This window comes from Haemaphysalis longicornis, unplaced genomic scaffold (genome assembly GCF_048455015.1).
Source record: "Haemaphysalis longicornis isolate Haplotype H1 unplaced genomic scaffold, Haemaphysalis longicornis Haplotype H1 scaffold_8, whole genome shotgun sequence".
Classification (NCBI taxonomy): domain Eukaryota; kingdom Metazoa; phylum Arthropoda; class Arachnida; order Ixodida; family Ixodidae; genus Haemaphysalis; species Haemaphysalis longicornis.
Genome location: NW_027526445.1, coordinates 9221461 through 9241703, shown reverse-complemented (window position 1 = coordinate 9241703; position 20243 = coordinate 9221461).

The window sequence follows — 20243 nt, the reverse complement described above, 5'->3', positions numbered from 1 at the left end:
AAAAAAATTCCGCAACGTCAGAAATTCCAAAACCGGGCAATAATTTGACAACTCATCAACCCCTACTCTTTTATATAGCGTTTTCATCGTAGTTAGGCTGAGCTTTTTCGGAAGCACACCTGTGACAAAAGTAATGTCTTTGACGTGAGCTAAAACATCGCATAATAACGGTTAGATAACTTGATTTCAGTGGCACTCCTGGATACACTGTTTTCTCAGTTTACTAATTTTACGTTAAAAATTTTTCCGCAACGTTGTTCGTAGGAACATATGTTCGTGTGCTGTTGGGGGAGCCCGAAAGGCTTCATGATCTTTCTCGGCACAGTAGATACTGTATAGGGACATGTCTCTGTAAAATGCATGTCAATTGCATTGGCCAAACGTTCACGTTTGGCCAATGCGTGGGGGATAACCTATGTAGTTTGCAAAGCCGTATGTGGATAATAGTATGGAAAAATCGCTTTCATGGGGGTTGTTACTTCACATATCAACATTTACGTCCCCCTATAATCAGGGAAAGGATATTTAAAAAACCAGTTGATTGCATTGTGTCAATAAAATATAGAAACTCTCTGTTTCGTCCGTGGGTAATCTGCACACATAAAAACATATTGTTTTACACAAACGTTTAGCTGCGTATTTTATATCTTCATCTACTACCAAAAAGTCATCTAACAGGTCATATAAAACGTCATCTCCGAATTTAGGTCCAACGCCTTATTCTTTTTTTCTTCTTGCAGAAAAGAAGATCAGAACAGTGGCCAGAGAGCTACGGTGTGTCAGTTTTTATGTACTCCAGGTTTCTGTGAAGCTGGCCGTTGAAAGTTATAATGTGTCAATGCGCTACTTCATCATGGAAGAAGGGTAAGCGCCAAGCACAACTGGAGGAAGCAAAACTGACAGGAAAGGGGCGCACTGACAACTGAGCTTTATTCGATTCGGAATCGATGATAATGGCACAAAATAACACCATTTAATACTACTTACACTACGTGTGAAAACGATAACAGCTGCAGCTTCCGCCTTACTGATCACCCATATAATCCACCTCACTCGAAAGAAGGTCAACTGAAGGCTTGCTAATGCATCAGTCTTCCATATGTTTCATGACGTAGGCCTCGAACGCTTCCCTTTTGTTTCTGCTGTATGAATGCACCACTCTCGTCCTATCGAACGGTGGTACACAGCCCCTTGGGTCGCATTCCGTCTTACAGTGAAGCGCAAGATTGCTTCCTAATCCCGTCTTCACCGCCGCCGCATGCTCATGCAAACGTTTGTTGAGGGAGTGCCCCATCTGTCGTACGTATGCAATTCAAGGGGATCTGATACACTACACTGTGCTGTACGCTCCAGAAAAGAAGAACAGGAAGTGTTGTTCCGAAAAAAAGAAAAAGGGGAAAAAAAGAATTGGAACCTTTTCACTCAAGGTTTTGGAGGCGTTGATACAATTTCAGGTCTTCAAAACGTTGCGTTAGTCTTTTTTTCAGCCCAGTGGCGTACACTTCTTATTTTTCCGGGGGGGGGGGGGGGGGGGGGGCAGATCTGGAGTGCGCCTCGAAGCGGCTAAGGAAGGGGAAAGGAAGCGGTGGGGAGGTCCAAATGAGATGACACGTCATCACCCCCCTACAAAGAGGCTACCACTGATCATTATCATCATCATCATAAGGGGCACCTGCAGCAGTGAGGGCATTTTACATTGTGTCGGCTAACTACGAGGTGTACCCAAATAAGACGTGCCGCAAATCTATGAACCGTGAACTTCAGCGGTTTGACGCATCCAGTAGAAATTTCTTTGCATACGTGTTTTACTGGTCACATTTATTCAAAAATATTGCATGACTGAACCATCACCAAAAAAAAACGAGTCGATTTGTTTTTCTTTTAATGGGCAGCTCGGGGGTAAAAAGAAAGGGACACGACAGGGGCGCTACGCGCTGCTATGTTCATTTCCTTTAAGAGCCCCCGAAACGGGTCTGACTTTGACCACTCATTTTGTATCCGTTCGTGTTTTGTGCCAGAGCACCCGACACAAATTCGCTGCACCTGGCGACGTGCCGATGGCGGGGTTGATTCGCGCCTAGGTCAAACCACCCGCGTCAGACGTGCCGCGACTTGGCGGGAAAGGCGCCGCCGAGTCTGCTCTCCCTTTCCCACCACGACGGCTGGACCACATCATGCCTGGGACGAACTAATCCCCGCATGCACGCAGCAAGTAGCGCCTGGAGACGCCGCCGCAGAGTCGCCTTCCCTTTCCTGGTCGAGGCGGCTCAGCTGACGCAATCGCTTCGCCTCCATTCACCAGATTCATAATGCGGCCAGTGATAGCTCCGACTGGGTGGCATTGGAACTGCACGCCGCTGCAATCGAACCCTGGGGCTATAAAACCAGCCCGGAAGCAGCGGTGGTGCGGCGGCATCTCATCCAAGGCCCTGAGTTCAGAAGTGCTACCGCGCTCGTCTTAGCCATGTAAAGCTATTGCTACCTTTGTATATATTGTTTATAAATGCTGCTTCAAATAACCGTCAGCTCGGCTACTTCGTCGCTATGGTCTGCGCCGCGTCGATAGCGGACTCGGCAGGGCAACGTCGCAACAGTAGTGACTGAGCTGGGATGGCCCAGTCCCAACAGTGTATGTGTATGTATTTTAGAGACTTGGAGCGAGTATCGCTCGCAGTCGACGGCCGCAGTGCACCCAGTTGCTGCCGGTGCTTGGCAGCCGTTACAGCACTGTCAAACTGCTCTGGCGTGCTTTGTGGCATCGAAAACAAAGTTTGCAAACAGGCTTTTCGGAGGCGTGATAGCTTGCACTGACGTCACTGTATTCCCGTGTTGGTGCATTGGTTGCACACTGGAAATCTGCAGCTCTTGGTTCGAGAAGCGCTGATGAAGCTGAGAGCTATCGATAAAAAAGTGCGGTGGCGTCGTTATGAGCAAGCAACGTGTTTTACGAGATGTTCCAAGACGCGAGCTAAAGGTAAAAACCCAACGTCTGGCGTTGGCGTTCATCATATAAAACGGCCGTTTCACGAGGCCTTCCACAGTGCGAGCTTAAACTCGGCACAAGTTGCTAGCGAGGAGTGGTCGCCCCGCCAGTAAACAGCAGATGAAAGTAGAGGAAGAACAACCACCGAACTTCACCGTCGCCGTCAGCTTCATCATTACACGGTGGCATAAACGAGAAGCAGCGCATCGGGTTGCCATTCGAAAACAAAACGCTCCTCCAGCAGCAAGATGCCAGCGCTGTTCGACAAAATATGCGAGGCGAAACAAGCCGTCACACGCGTTTACTGGGCATTATGATGTCCGATTAACAACCCACAACCTGCACGGTGGGGCTATATGCTCACTTGTAAATGGACAGCACGAGGACATAGTCCTACCAAACCTGAGCAAAAAGTTTCAAAACGGGAGCCTAATAAAACCATGTGGTTGACACAAACCATGCAGTCAATTTGACGCGAATCACGCAAACTAACTGCGACTGTTTAAATGAGAGGTTCCGCTCACGAAACGACTGCAGAGCATGACATGCATCTATGGAAACTGCTTAAGACCGGAAAAGAGCGACTTCGGTGCGCGTAGTGGATGCATTGTGAGCAGCCTCCACCGCTTCCCCTAAAACAATTTTAATGAAGCAAGCGGAACGAAGCAGCTACGCGTTCCCAGGCCGCGCATTTGTAAACAAAAATATTTGCTCCAACCAACAGGTGCCGTAGAAACAGAGCAACTGTGGCCGCGCTTCCCACCGGGACCTAACCCCCTCGTTTTTCCCTTTTCCCCGTGACCCCTTAGCGAGCGACCGCCGAAAAACGTTAATAGCGCCAAACAAGGACAGCCAAAGGAGGGAGGTGCAGTTTTCGTTGCCTGATTTTGCCATCCTTGAGAGTTAAGTGCTAAGCGCCACCGCTGAATGTCTGTAACTCGTACACGTGCGTCCAGAGTTGAGTTTGTGATATAACTTGTTTGAACTGCTGTACTCATGAGTGCATGTACTCACGAGTGAAATCACTCGAAAATACAGTATTCATGAGTATTGTAATCATGAGTACTGTGTACTCATGAGTACCATACTCACTAGTACTCATACTCATGAGTACTCATGCTCATGAGTATTGTACTCATGAGCACTCATACTCATGAGTAGTGTACTCATGAGTTCTGTACTCACGAGTAGTGGACTTACCCCCGTACTCAATCGTCATCATACTCACTTTTTTAATCTGGAGGTGTACTCACTCATCATCGTACTCCCTAGTGAGTTTGAGTATAAATGAGTGTACTCACGAGTGAGTGCGCCGACCTATGCTCCCGACAAAATGTCGCTTTGCTGGCGTGCTGCTGAAGCCAAGCTATGGTGGTTAGAAGGGCCACCCTCCTAGCCACCATAGCCAAGCGCAGTGCTACATTGTTGTCAACAATCCGCACAATGAGCACGTCTAACTCACCGTGAAGAAAAGCGACACGGCCCTGCGTTTCCCCCTGCCCATCGGGAGGATGGAACTGTCTTTCAAGATGCCAACCCCTATTGTAAACAATAGTCGGCAGACAGGACGGCCAACAGTCCGATGTCGACGGACGCGGAGCCGAGCCAAGCCCTTAAAAAAATCCTCAGCCGGGGCCGGAGGGGGCTCTGCCCCCCCGTAAAGCCGTCCGGGGGGGGGGGGCACGAGCCCCACTGCCCCCCCGTAGTTGGCGCTTCTGTTCAGCCTATATTCTTCACGTTGCCTCATCAACTCCTAAATTTGAAGCTTCAAATTTTTAATGTAGGTTGTTACGCTTTTTACGTCATTACACACGTCAGTGCAAAAAAACTGCGGTCTTCCGATTCCCTCGTTTTATCTTGAAATGACGTTTGATGTTTTCGAATGATCTCAAGAACTGGCGCAGGTCTGTAGCGCTTCTATCAGAATATTTTCGGCACCATCAGCGCCATCTTTTCCCATCATCGAATTGCCAATAAGAGCTGCGTTTGGTAGCACTGCACCAACACAAGACCAACCTAAACACTGCTCGTCAAGATCTACCCTTCAAAGACTAGTAATGAATGGTTACGGCCTTGTCATTTGTGTACTGCTGCCGAACTATCGACATTTCCAGGCCACCGACTTTCTGTGTCCAGTGGATACACAAGTTGACCTGCCGCCAGAGATAGTTGAGATTCACGCGCAGACGCACTCGTCCACTTCACAAAATCAGTGCGTCAGTGATTCCGGAACCTGAGACTTGGTTATTAACATGGCAACTGCAGGCGAAGAATAGAAATTCTGCAAAATTGGAGACAACAATGCTTACGGCACTGTCGTGCGCACAGTAAAGTAGCTGTACCTAACTGTAAAAAAAACGTGCCTAACTGTAAAGTAAAGGTACAAGAACAGGTGAAGGGTAAAAATAGGGCCGTGAGGGTTCCTCGATCTTCTATGACGATGCGGTTAGAATTGAGATTGCTGCCCGCAGTATTGCCTGATTTTTCCTAAGAAGTTCGATGTTTGAGTTATTGTCAGCTTCACACTGAGATACCTTCTAATTTCACACAAATATAGATGCAACTCAAACGTGATTAAGGATATTTGTGTATATGCAATCTCAGTGCGGGTGCGCGCCATTTATCGAAAAGCTAACACAAGTGTTCATCTTTTCTCGACGCGTCCTTCTTCAAGCCATACTGTTTCTGCAGCTACTAGGGCGGCCTGGGAGTAGGCTGCCCAGACGTCCGTCTCAAACTGCAGCCCTTGACCCGCTCCAGTCTATTAATAAACTATTTTGGGTTTACTTCAGGTCCCATCGAAGAGATCAAAACGGAAACGGCGCATGCAAAAACAAATGCGTTCTGCGCTCTTGCTTTGTTTTTTTGAAAGGTCCGTAGAACAATATGATGACTGCCAGGCGAGATCATGTGCGTCAGCGCAAAATAGTTGTCCTAAACAGCCTACTGTCTTTACCTCTAAATATTAGGCTGATTCCCGGTGTCTTCATGCTGAAGCCCGACTAGGTCGGGCGCAGAATCCCTCTCACTACCTTATTTAGAAAACCACAGCTTATGAGACATCTTAGTTCTGCTTCACTGAATTTTCGGTTGACCTAGTGTACATGTAAAACGTTTAAAATGAATTGAAACATGTTGCGTGGGACCAATACTGTAAATGTGACAACTCAGAATTCAGTTTTTTTATGCTACCTGTTCAAATATGTTGGGGCAAAATGCATCTTATTCTACAATTACAACTCCAATCTTCAACGCGCACTCACAAATACACCTTCGCTGATTTTCCATCCATTATTAATGACAACAAGCTGCTCTTGTCCTTGACGGCTGTCCAAAGACAAATAATTGTAGAAGTATAGTTTTCTTGGCACTATGCTTTTTTGGTGCGGCTGACTTCAGGCTTTCACATGTACGAATGACAATATCATTTCCGAAGACAACTTAGCCGCAATGAGGTCTCCAGTTCTAAAGTGTTACTAACCGCAATTGTTGGAAATGGCGGTTTCGTGTTGAGAAGGTACACCCATCACTTTATTTTCCAGAGTAACCATTTCCATTATTCTGCCCTGTCTGGGGGAATTTTGTGAAGCCTGTTTTGTGAAGTCTCAATTGTCGAGTTTGTTTGGCGACAGTTTAGCATAGGAGAGACACAGAAAACATTTATTGCCCAGCCTCGAAACTAGGTCTAGGTGAGCTAGAGGGCCGACGCCCAGGCTTTACTGTCTTCTTAGTAGGCAAACGCTATTTAAAACCTTCTCCTGGGCCACCCAAAAGTCTAATCCGGGAGACATAGCTAGCCATGTCTCCCAGGGCATGATGCTGTAGAGGGAGAGTGAAAGGTTTGCGTGCGGCAGACTCAGTTGTATTAAGACATATAGGAGAATGCACCAAATAAAGAGCATGTTTTCCGAGCAGCTCTCTTGCGTGTCCGATTTAAAAGCATTCAAAATTTTTAAAAGTAAAAAAGCTCATAGGACGCAGACAAAGAAGCCAAAATATTGTGGACAAGCACTGAGGGCGAGCTGGTTTATTTGAAAGCACCTCTTCGTATATAAATGCCGGTACATCGCGGTCGCGCGTGGACACCAGCTACCCGAAGTTCCATGCACACGCGCTGATAATTAATGCAAAAAAAGCATATCTAACTCTCCCGCAAATACACTGCCCGTCATTATACATGATTTTTTGTGTCAAATGTAGAATTGAGATGTGTAAAATGTGGTGAAATGGGAGGGAAAGGAACTGGAGAAGCGTAGGCTGTGTGGGTGTCAGGGTAGGAGAGAAGAGTGAACTGACGGCTTGCGCGATGGCGGAGACGAATAGAAGATGGTATAACGTTGCCGGAAGCATAGATAGACCCGTTTATATATTTTACCAAACGTGTTTCCTCTTGCGCTGCAGTGAACGTTGGTTCGACCACGTACCCATACATGGATGAAGAGGGCAAAAGTATAACCCTTGAGACTTTAAGTGGCTATTTAGAAGAGGTGGAATGTATTGCGTAAATAATTCCGAATCTCCCATCGCGACTCTGTGAAGATGTAAGTGGGTTTTCCGGGGGAGATTGCGAGACTGGCACGCTCTAGGCCCAGAGCCATAATGGTAGGTTGCGTCTGTGGGCAAAAAAATGCTGTTTGTTCGGAAACTAGGAATAGGCGACTGAAAAAGTTTCCGGTTCCTCTTTTCCAAGATGTAAAATAACTGGCGCATATAAAATATGCCGTCGATCCCTACTTTCTATTAATGATGAGGCAAGAGTTCTATGCGGGGAAGAGGGAATGTGGTTCATGGAGTGGGAGTTGTGCGTATTGGGGTGATGACGCATTTGGATAGGTCACAGTCTGCAAGATGGCTTAGCCTGCTGAGACCCCTGAAGGAACTGAATTTTGGCTAGTATGTCTACTTGATTACGTTTTTGGGTAGGTTTATATATCCTAGTCTCAGTACGATTGGGAGTAGGTAAGGGGGCAGGCTCCGGCATTTCTTAAAGGTTACGGAGAGCTTTCTATGGTTGGGTTAGGTGTGTGTGCACCGAATGCCGATATGGTATCATGTATATACAGTATGCGGCACTTGATAAAAGCCTGTATAATCGCAAGGAGGAGCAATGAAGAGTAGCGATTTGTAGCCTTAAGTAGCACTTTCTGGGAAAACACCTGCTGTTGTAATAATACTTGTGGCCCATCCATCAATACAATGGACGCTGCTTGGAACATTACTTGAAACATGAGTGTTATCCAAAAGGATTTGAAATTCTGTCTTCCTACTATATGCCCGATGTAAATGCATCACTAGCAGACACACAGTAGATCCCCACTGCTCTAGCGCTTCGAAGTCTTGCGATTGGACAACAGTTAGAGCAGCACAAGCAGCTGTCCAAGTGAAGGTGTGCGCACGTGAGTAGAAACTTTGCATCACAGCCGTGCACAACTCTGATTCTGGGGAACCTGTGGCTTGACTCAAAAGTTATATCGACGTATTTTGCACCCGACACGATAAAACGAAATCCAATGAAATGACGCGAACAAACTGCAGCGAAATGTTATTCACTCGTAGAAATTCCCGCCAACTACGAATAAATGAGCGAAGGAAGGGACCTAAATTCGACGCAGCGGTAAGGAATTTTGGTTTAAGTGTAACGACGGACCTCTTCGCATCGCAGGCGTTACTCTTCCCGGAAGTGTTCTGCTTAGAAGATTCCGATATGTTCCCTTTCAGAACATGCTTGCACTAAGGGGAAGGGTGTAATGCGGGCACGCAAAAACACTGGGTTACGAATAAATGAACATTGTAAAGTCAGCATGGCGACGCAGTGCCGTGAGCGTTACCTGCAGTGAGTGTGGCATTGCTTTTCTCGTCGGATGGCTCAACTAAAAGCTCCCGTCATGTGTAAGCAGGAACGTATGTTAGTCTTAAAGTCAACATGTTATATCTTATATCGCGCAGGTGGCTTTGCCATTGGCAATAGCGGTATTGTAAATACTCCTACGTCAACCTCCGTGCACCGTTTTCACTCTTAATACCTTGTCGCGAATGCGACAAAGATAAGAGCCGATACACAACCGAATGCTATACCGTGCCCCCAAAAACTGCGGCCCCGTTTTATTCTACGCTGGTGGCGTTCGTGGCTGCTTGCACACCAGTGCTGCATAGCCCGCACTCATTGGTTGGCCCAAGCTCCATCCCCGCTGTAGCCAAACGCAGTCTTTGCATTGCGAGATTCACGGGTGGCGGTTTGACCTGGAGGGAGAGTGGTGGTGTTCAGGGTGCAATGGTGGATGGTAGAGTGGAACGCAGGCAGGGCAGCTTCGGTGAAAGCGGGCTTCAGGAGATCAATGGATACGATGGTGTCGCGGCCGTTGACGCGACCTGTAAATGCCTGGTCAGAGCGTGAAATGACGAAATGAGGGCCGGTGTATGGCGGTTGAAGTGGCTCGCGGGTACTGTCGACACGGATGAAAACGTATTGGCCCTTAAAAGGGTTTGTATAAATAAAAGTGTGGTTACTGGAACACGACCGTGGTGCTTGTGGATGAATATAGCTGAAAAACCTGGTTAAAACGTTTACGTAGGACACGCCAGGGGAGGAAAGTTTGTCTTGCGGCTGCGGAGGTACGAGGAAGCCTTTCGGTAAGCCAAAGACGTGCCATAGACCATGTGAGAGGCCGCATTACCAAGATCGTTTTTGATGACAGTGGGTAATCCTAGCAGCAGAAAAGGAAGGTGAACTGTGCACTGTTCCGGTGATTCGGGCGCCATCAGTGAGGGCTTCAGCTGCCGATGAAATCTGTCGACCTATCCGTTGGCTTGAGGATGGTAGGCCGTTGTTTTCAGATTAGTTACACCGAGTAGGCATGTCAAACTGTGAAAGAGCGTGGACTCAAATTGGCGGCTACGGTCTGTGATAATCTGTGAAGGCATGCCAAAACGGGCGGTCCACGTGGACATAAATTTGGAAGCAACCGTCTTGGCTGTAATATCGTCGATTGGAACCACCTCTAGCCTGTAAGTAAAACAGTCGATCACTGTCAAGATGTAACGGTAGCCCTTAGATGGTGGTAGCGGGCCAACGAAGTCGACGTGAATTGTGGATAGGCTAGGGTCCGGCAAGAGAAAAGGAGCCAAAGGTGATGTGGTTGGCCGAGATATCTTGCAATGCTGAGAGGCGAGGCAGGAACGAGTCCATGCGCGTAGGTAAGAATTCATGCCAGACAAGACGTATTTCTCGGCAATCAAACGCCGTAAGGCACGACCTCCAGGGTGAGAGAGACGGTGAACACAATTGAAAGCAATGCGCCTGAGAGAAGCAGGAAGATACGGTCGTCTGCGGACTGAAACCAGTTAAATGTCACAAACGATGGTGATTCAAAATCAGGGCAGATAATGTCCTGGAGTTGCAGAGAGGAACTGTTTGAAGAACCCAGAGTGCGAAGCTCCCCGTCATCTCGTTGGGCTTCAGCCAAGTCCTGAGTAGTGAAACCGACACGTTGTATGGCCGAAATACGGCTAAGAGCACTGCATGGCATGTTGTGAACTCCTTGACGGGCTGAATGTACGTCGTGAACTCTGCAAGATACTCCAAGTGTCGCGTCTCTCAGGGAGAATATGTAGTCTTGATGACTTCAAGGCGCTCGTAAGAAGCTCGTGATCGGTGAAGATCAAGAAGCTGCGGCCGTCAAGGAAAAAACGAAATGCTTAACAGTGAGGTATCCCGCCATGAGCTCCCGCCCAAAACTGCTGTAGCGTTGCTAAGTGGGACAAAGCTTCTTCGAAAAAAGACAGAGCGGGTGCCAGGTGTCACGTTTGGTTGCTGAAGTACACCTCCAACTGCACAGTTGGAAGCGTCTACCATCAGGCTCGTGGGCGCGTTGTGCCGCGGGTGCACAAGGAGAGTAACAGAAGCCAGGCGCTCCTTGATGTTAGCGAATGCGCGATCGGCGGTTTTAGGACATTCAAGCTTGCACTCGGTAGTCTTGGAAGCTTGAAGGGAAATTTCGAGAGGGTGCACATCGGCGTCACAGTTTGGAATGAACCGTCGACAACAATTTATCACTCAAAGGAAACGGCGCAGTTGGCGTATGGACTCAGGCCGACGGAAGTCGATTATGGACTTGAGTTTGTCTGACAGAGGGTGAATTTCATTGTGGCCAACGAGGTGACGAAGAAAGTCCAGAACGGCAGCCCGAATGCCCACTTTTCCTTGTTAAGAATGAGGCCATGCTCTGCTATGTATTCGGAAACTATCCGTAGATGGTTCAGGTGATCAGATGATGATGAACTGGCGACATGAACATCATCTATGTAGGGGAAAACAAAAGGTAAGCCTCGGAGGCCGACATCTATGAAGCGTTGAAAAGTCTTAGCTGCGTTGCGCAACACGAAAGGCATCCGGGCGAATTCGAAAAGGCCAAGCGATGTAATCCTGGCTGTTTTCTTAATGTCATGCGGGGCTACATGGTTTTGGTGTTAGGCTTTTTGGAAGTCAAGCTTTGGAAATATGGTACATCCGCTGAGGTTATTGGTGAAGTCCTGTATATTCGGTAGATGGTACCTGTCGAGTACAGTGGGCAAGTTCAAGGAGCGGTGGTCACCGCAGGGTCTCCACTCAACTGATTTCTTTGGAACCATGTGTAATAACGAGGACCAGTTCCTCGAGGACGGGCGAGAAATGACTATCTGGACCATGTAATGAAATTTTTATTCCGCGATTTTGTGTTTCTCCGGAGCCAGGCGACGCGCCACGACATGCGTAGGGGGGCCGGTTGTAATGATCTGCTGAATGACGTCTTGCTTCACTCGCTTTGCCCAGTCAAGAGGTGCAGTCAAGGAAGAAAACTCGTTCAGCAACTCCAGATACGGAGAAGATAGGTAGCAAAAAGCGTAAACGGGAAAGGGTAGACGGTGGACGATTGGCCTGTGATAGAAAGTCCGGTTGCGGCGTCGAAGATTCTTTCCCGCGCCATTCCAGCAAGGAGGCCGAAGATCGAAAGGAAATCGGCTGCTACAATGGCGTGACTCACGTTGGCCACGAGGAAAATCCAGCGAAACGCAGGGCGTAAGCCAATGCTTACCATCAATAATTTTTTTTTGTGCGCGGGAATGCTGGACTTGTTAAAGGAAGGTAGTGGCAGTTTAGTGCGGTCGAAGGAATTAGCGAGGATAACACCGACTTCTGCACCAATGTCAACTAGGAACCGTTGACACTCGTTGCTTCCGTGATGTAGAAAAGGCGAATGTCGTTTTCTGGGGGATCAGTCTCCAACGCTAACGATCCCTCATCGCGTTTCCCGAGAATGCACAAGGACGGGTGCAACGTTGCGCCGCTGCACCGAAGCAGCGGTGGTACCAGCACAAGGAAACAGTGTGTTAAGGTTGCTGGCGCGTTGTGTATTCATGACGGCAAAGCAGCGTCGAGGGGTGGGGAGAACGACGAAGCCGACGGTTGTTGCACCCTTGCGACGAGCGGTAGCCAGCAGACGCAACAAACTCCTCCAGGTTTCGCATACGCTCTTGTAGAGCGGCGACGCCGTCGGATACCGGTGAGGGCAAGATGGTGGGTGCCACCACGGTGGTATGTTCGGAAGATCGAGACTATACCAGCGTGGATGGAGACGAATGCAATGTGGCGACATCTATTGCCTTGTCGGTGTGCGCTGCCAATCGTGGTAAGGGGAGGTCAGAAGCCGTCGAGAGGATCATTTGGACAAACGAGGGAAGCCGTGGCAGAAAAAGTTCCTTCAGTAAGCGGGAGTCTGTGTCAGAAAGCCTGTAGCCGAGCACGATTTGCAGTTCGCAAAGGAGCTGCGAAGGGCTACGATCACCAAACTTCTCCGCACAAAAATTCCGCTAGAAACGCTGCCGTTCTGAAGGCCTCATGCGGCTCAAGATGCCGCCTTTATGGGTCGTAAGGACTGTTGATTGGAGGGTTTGCGAGGATGTCGTGAACCTCGACCGCGATCTTGATAGGTATTGACTGTCGGAGATGGTGGAAGCGGGTCTCTTGCGACATGATGTGGCTCACCCGGAAACTTGCCTCGGTTTGAAGGAACTACACTTCGGGGAGCTCAGCGCTGAAGGTGGGCAAACGGCGGGCTACGGCGGAGATGTCATGGGAAGAGGAAGCGGAGGACGCCGAATTACCGCCGTTGTCGCGACAAGGGTCTATTCTGGCTCCTTGACTCCTCTGCGGTGTCCGGGTCACCAAATGTCTCGAACGCGACAGAGATGAGCCGAGACACGTCCGAATGGTATGCCGTGCCCCAAAAAACTGTGGCCACGTTTCATTCTGCGCTCTTGGCGTTCGTGGCTGCTTTGAGACCGGCGCTGCAAGGCCCGCACTCATTGGTTGTCACTCAGCCCCAGCGCCATCGCCGCTGTAGCGCCGCCACAACCTCAAGGCGAAAGTTACGTTGCTAGAACTTACGCGAATGTGGCTGATGTATTTTTATAAAAACAGTAGGTAACCGCCTCGTTGCGCATATACTCTCAAGACAATTGACATTGCTCTGAATCTCACGCGCACCGTGAGTCGGACGGCGCAGCTACATAACCAAAGAGTACCGTATTTTTGCTGCAAACTGTTGGAGCACAGTTATTCAGCCGATATGCTTTCCGTTTCTGGGTGATATTGGGCGGATGTCGCAGCCCAACCATCGGCCAATTTGTTTTTGCCCACTGAACATATATGCGACAATAACCTTGCCCGTGCCTTACTCGTGGTGCAAGACCAGTCGGCTGGATCAACTAGATTTCACGCACTACGTCCCGCGTGCGGCATAAATTATACAAAACAGTGTGCTCGCACAGCATGCACAAGTGTCCGCACTTTGAGCCTTTGAGTAGCCATACGCACCGCTAAAGTTACTTTCACTTTCGGCTTCTGGTCACAATAGAAGCCATGCACGCACCCCAAATAAACGGAGATATTTTTGTTCATGAATCTCTAAGACACATCATAAAATTTGCTGTTATACCGAATACCTAACCAGAAGTCGCAATGCCTACACAAACAGTAAACGAAATCCTCACCAGGGCTGGAATTCTCGGTTGTGTTCATTCTCCGCTATTTTATTACTTGACTTTGCATCGATCTTCGATTGGGTAAAGCAAATGATCGGATCATAAGCAGCACTAGAAATCCCGAGCATTGATTCGTTTTCGACGCATTTTTAGGAGGCATCCGAAGTGCCCCAACGTCACAATAAACATGAACGCGGAATCACCGGTCTGAAATGCCCACAAATCCTAAATATTCGCCCATTAATTCCGTGAACGCTCCAATAAGCATTTTAATTATATATATATCCCTATTCATAAATACCTACGCGGACGTGTCAATTAATCTGTAACCTTTCAACAATATAACTGCTACCAGCCACTACGATAAACACTAAACCACAAACACATAGGACAACAGTTGCGGCCGAAATCATACTTCATTGCTTCAGTGCGACTGTCGTACAATTTTACACATTCGCCTGCCTAGAACACTATAATAATCACAAAAAGGCCATTTCCTGTTATAACTGGCGTGGAAAACTATAGGTTATTTTGAACACGGAGATTGTTACAGATTGCTCAGTGAATTTAGATTGCACGCGTTTGTACGTCAACAACTCTTCTCCTTGTTGTTTCATTGCGTTGGTGTGATGGCATGCTAAAGGCCAGATTTGTCTGGTTTCATGCGAGCTAACTTTCGCGCTAGAAACTGGCAATTTTTCAGTTCACGATATCCCAATCGAACAACCGAGTTCCAACAAACCCCTTTTGCACCAATGTAACCAGATTTTTAATAAGTTTGTTTTTATATTACCACACCTGGCATGTAGATACGAAATATTCGGAACGAATACAGACTGATCATGTGCAGGGTTATTCCTCAAGGAAAGTATTTTCTTAATTGAGCTACTGCGCGGCCTTGCGTATTGCAGAAAAATTTTAGACACCACAAAAGCTACAGTGTAAAGAATTTTTAAGCATTGCATAATAAACTTTGTTGCCACGAAAAAAACAGATTAATCATTGCTTTATTTAAACATTGCAATTTCCAGTGCTTAAATAAACAAATTTAAATCATTTCTACCCTGTAAAGTAAATATGTTTTGCTTGACATTTGTGGGTATTTAGGCTTTTGGTACGCAGATAAAAAGATGCGACTATGTTTCTTATTCTTCTCCATTAGGGCTTCCAGAGAAGAAAATGAAAGCCGCCCATTGTTTGTTCCTCGGAGCTAATAGAGAGACGGCAGAAAACTATTTCTGTTCTCATTGTATTTTATTCGCGCAAGTAACAGGTTAGGGATACCGAGCAAAAGTAGTATATCATCATCCTAAAATACCTGCTCTATAATTACAGCGGGGCTGTCTATGATGCGAATCTACCAGACCACTTCTGGCAAAATAGCAACGTAGATTGTATAGTACGCCAGTGCATGTCACTTTGCAGCGCCCACTCAAATCCCTTTCATGGTAAAAACTTTACGCCACACCTTCGCGTGTATAGAAAGTTTAGAAATCCATTTGAAATATCTAAGATCATTCATATTTCATTTTTTAAAGCATATGCTGACCCTTGAGAAGTCTTTTCCGGTGAAAGCTTTTTCGGGAAATTGGCGCCAGCTCGGTCTTTGTAAGCTGGCTTTTCCACGTTGTGCGTTGCGTGGTGAAGCATGGCCTTCTGCGGAAGGAGTATGATTTGCGGAAAAGATCATCAGTCCCTTGTTCCCAAAAGTATTTAGAAATAAATTATACGACAAACACATGTCGGGACAAATGTGCCATTTCGGATGGTTTCATTTACTTTCCATAGTTCAGAGTAATGTAGTAAACATCAATAACTTAGTATGTGCTGTCTCGGTTTGAGAAAACGGCTGTAAGGGTTTCCCCAGAAGCATCCAGGAAAAATTGTATGACAATCAGACGTTCAGATTACTGAAAGACTAGGCACCACTACAACGCTTGTCATCTTTATTAACAGCGTGGAAAGGCAGTGTAGTTTTTCTTGTAATAATTACATTTGTGTTCAAAATTGCTATTTCAGCGGCGCATGTTTAATTTTTGGCAATTGAGTAATCTGTATTTCGCAGTCACATTCCAGGTGCACTAGCAGTTCGACGTTGTTGTAATGGGTCAAGTAGATAGAGGGTTGTGCGTTGCAAGCCGAGAAAAGACACATGAGCATCTTAGCCGGCTCCTGTTCTTCCACAAAGAGCAGGCACTGTTAAATGACCTGAAAAATGCACAGCTAAAAAACACGGTTGAGCTCCGTGAAAACAAGATTATCGACTGATAGTGCGCGTCTGGCGGAGTGCAGACCAGAAAGCCGCTTTTGTAGCAGCACCATCCGCGTGTGTACTCACTCCTGCAATATGTACCTGCAGCTGCAGCACTTAAAATGTGTACCATGCACAGTGGGCGTCAGGCGTGTCTCTGGCAAGCAAGCGCGCGGATCGTGAGCATGCCGGCAACATGCAGTGGTGGCTGCTGGGTTCGGGATAGCTGGCCGTTGCACGTTAGCGCATCTCGGATGAGGTGGGGCCAGTCATTGTTTTGCATGGGCCTGCTTAAAGGGACACTGAAGTGAATTTGTCAAGCTCCCGTTTTTGCTTGCACTGCGTAGACTGGCTCAAATTAGCACACTTTTCATCGTTTATCCGGTTGACAAATCCGTAATTATTTTACAAAGCGCGAAAGAAGAAAAACTACCATGCGCGGTTTGCGCCGGCCGCACCAACTAAGGCTGTGACGTTGGGAGGAGGGCACCGGGATTGGACGATGCCCAAGGTTAACAATCAAACAAGTTTCGGTTTCGGTTCTGTAAAACATAACCAATGGCGTTGCTGGATGGGCGTTCTCAATATCTCAGTAATCATCGTACCGCGCTTCTGCCATGTTGTCGGCTGTAAAATGCACAAGATAAGCCTCCCAGGACGGCTTGTAGTCGTAGCATTCACTAGCCGAGACCTACGCAGTGCATGAACGCCCTCCGCGTACCCGCAGGCGCCCAAATGTCATGCGCTTTTCCCCCATATTTGGAGCTTGCCTCCCTTGTGCCTGTATCGTAAAAAGCGTGTTCGCACCAGGCCAAGGGTCTGTTCATTCTGGCCTGTGCCACTGCCTGCAAGCAGTCGGTGCTTATGGCAACAGCACACCAACGAGAACTCGCTAGCGCGCCAGTGCCAGCCTGCGCGCGTTTTGTGAACTAGTTCGTGTAGCCATGAACGTTGCGGCCCAAAAAAAGGTGAACTCAATATAGAAAACATCGGCAGAAAACAAAAAAGTTAACTTGCAAAAAAAAAAAGCACGTACCCGCGGGGATTAGAACTCGTGACTTGCAAAACACTTGCGGGGACATACCTAGCGCCACAGGCCACTGAGCCATGAAGCGGGACGCGAAGGCCGTGCTAATATAAGGTATATATTGTACAACCGGTTTACACTTTTATTTAGTTTTGGCATTTCAAGCAGCGTAGGTGACTATTTGTTGTACTAGGCTCGTGCAGTAAGCGTCGCCCCAGTTTCCTCAGTAGCTCACGCCTAACCATTGCATTTCGTAGACGTAAAAGCGTTCGCAGATGCGTAGTCGTGCTGCTGACCGCTGTGCACTCTTGCTCCGTGCCGCTGTGCTTGTTCGCCCAGCGCAAAAAAGTGCTTCCCGCACCCTAGTTTTACGCTGTACGGTAAAAATATCAGATGATTTTATTTCCTTAGTACCTATATTGACTTCGCTGACTCTTCTCCCGCCTTCAAGAGGCCTTATATTTTCCTACTGGCGTACCAGTCAGCGAAGCGTCGCATGTGCGCTTGTGCAGCGCTTGTGTGAAGCGACCTTGACTTGGAGCTAGATACAGTGTACAAACTAACCAAGTAAAGAAAGGCACATTCTTCCATTCACAAACGAGTCCTGGCTTCGTTTCAACTGACCGAACGAATTGCGAGGACCCGTCGGCGGCCGGCGGACGAAACGCTGGGCCGACTGACTCTGTCTGAAGGCCGGGGAGCCGTGCAGTAGCGCAGCCAATTGCCAGCTCATCCCCTCCTGACGTCACACGAAAACGCCACAGAAAATGGGCGAGCGTAAAGAGAGGAGGACAGCATTTTCGAATTAGTTTTTCTACTAAATAAAATCGCGTAAACGCGCCTAGAGTGGTCGAAACATGGCCTGGAGACTCCGGACTAGAATTTGCGCTAGTAATCCCGCAATGTTTACATATCACTTCAGTGTCCCTTTAATTTGCAGACGCCAGAAAATACGAGATCCCATTTTCCGCCGCGGTGACTGCCGTAGGCAGATATAAAGGATATTCCCGCGAACAACGCATTGAGTTGGTTTGTATATGTTTCGGTTTTACCTCCCGGCCGCGCTCGGCTGTGTTATCTGTGTCCCAAGGGAAGCGCGTGTTCAATTCGTTATTTTTATGTTGCACGGGGTGTCTCATTCTGATACGGAGACCGTTGCGCCCTAACGTGATTAGCATAGAATAATCTTCTTTAATCTACAATGTTCTGGGTGTAAATCGACGGTTAGAGAAACACTCGCGCCTAAAGGTAAAAGCCTGCAGAGCAGAAGCCACAGTATTCGACTTGCTGACGCTCGCTTGCGCACGTCCCTTTGCTGAGCGCTGTTTCGCCGCCTCTGTATTCTTTGAGTTGGTAGGGGAGCACAAGTTTGCTCCAAAAAACGTGTTTTCTTTGAAAACAACTGCGTCGTCTTTGGCTTCGTGACATCTGGTAAGGTGCTGGGTACGCACCCTTTATAGTCACTGCACCCTTTGGAAGCCCACAACCCAACCCAAGCCATTCAAGCCGCTGAATTTAAGGTTTACCGCCGTGTTCAGTCTCCTGCCAGAAACAACGAAGAGTAAGGCCACCGTACTCAACAACATGGTGCATGAAGCCAATCCTCCTTTGTTCTGGAATAGCCGCGGGAACCCCCTTCGTTCCGCGCATCTCCCACTCAATACCCTGAGGCCTGGTTGGAGAAAGTGGAGCGTGTTCGGTTCTTTAACTGGTGGGATGACGTAGAAACGTTTCGGCATGTGTTCTTCTATTTGGAGAATGCAGCTCGAGCTTCGTTTGACAATCATGAAAGCTCTATTACTGACTGGACCCGCTTCAACACCGGCTTCCTTTGAACATTCGCCACCGTCGTGCAAGAGGAGCGCCCGCACTTGTGATTTAAATCTACACACAACACCCCAAAAAGGGATAGTGATCATTGGTTTGGAGAGGAAGAGTTTGTTTCACCGTGCGGATCCGGAAATGAGAGAACAAAAGAAATTAAGATTTCTGATGCAAGGGGTAAAGCAAGAGTTCTTTGCTCCTCTAATCTTTTACGCAACCCTCTTAATATGGTGCTGTATACGCGTCTCAGGCGGCAGCAATGGAGACGACGCTGGAAGTTCAAACGAGGCAGTACTATCGCCTGGTCAAAGCGCTGATTTCCGAGACGATCGGTGCAGGGTCTTTTACCTTCGACACTGCGCGAGGCCATCCGAGCAGTGGTCAGGGAGGAGCTTTGGAAGCTTTTTCCAACGACGCCGCAACCTCCAGTGGCTTCCCTGACTGGCGACATCAGCGAAGAGGTTCAACGGGCACTCGGGACTTCTACGCCATGCGAAGCACAACGCGAGCCACAAGCGATGACCTACTCCACGGCTGTTCGTCGACCCCGCCCTGCTCTAACCCGTCGTAGGCACTGTCGCCCGTCCGACCCCCTCCAGCCCAAAACCAGACGCCGAGGAAGAAGGAAGTATGGTGAACCGCTGATAATCGTCCGCTGTGGTACCACTGCGGAGAGGCCGGCCATATCAACCATCCCTGCCCCTACAGGAGGCTAGGTGCGAGGGTACTCCGTCGACTTAGTGCGCCCCCGACCCGGCCAGAGGCCATCTAACATCGAAGAAAACCTGCCCAACACCAGCTGTGAACCAGCCTGTTTCAACCATTTGCCGTCACCCTATCCATATCAGTTGCCGAACCGCAGTAGCAATGCTGACTTCGCGCGTGGAAGGTCCCCCAGCCCACGCGGGGGAAACTGAAAACAGCAATTTCTTGAGGTGAAATTGCTCTTCCGCCAAAACCCGGAAACCATTCAGCGACGCACGGACGAGCCGTAGACCGTGATTCACGACATGCGCCCATCCAGACGACGCTCCCTATCCCTGACGCCACTCCCGAAGGTGACGGCAGCCACAAGGTGCGATGCGTACCCGAAATAACCGAGCCTGCCGCTGAGAAGACGATGACAACGACGACGCACA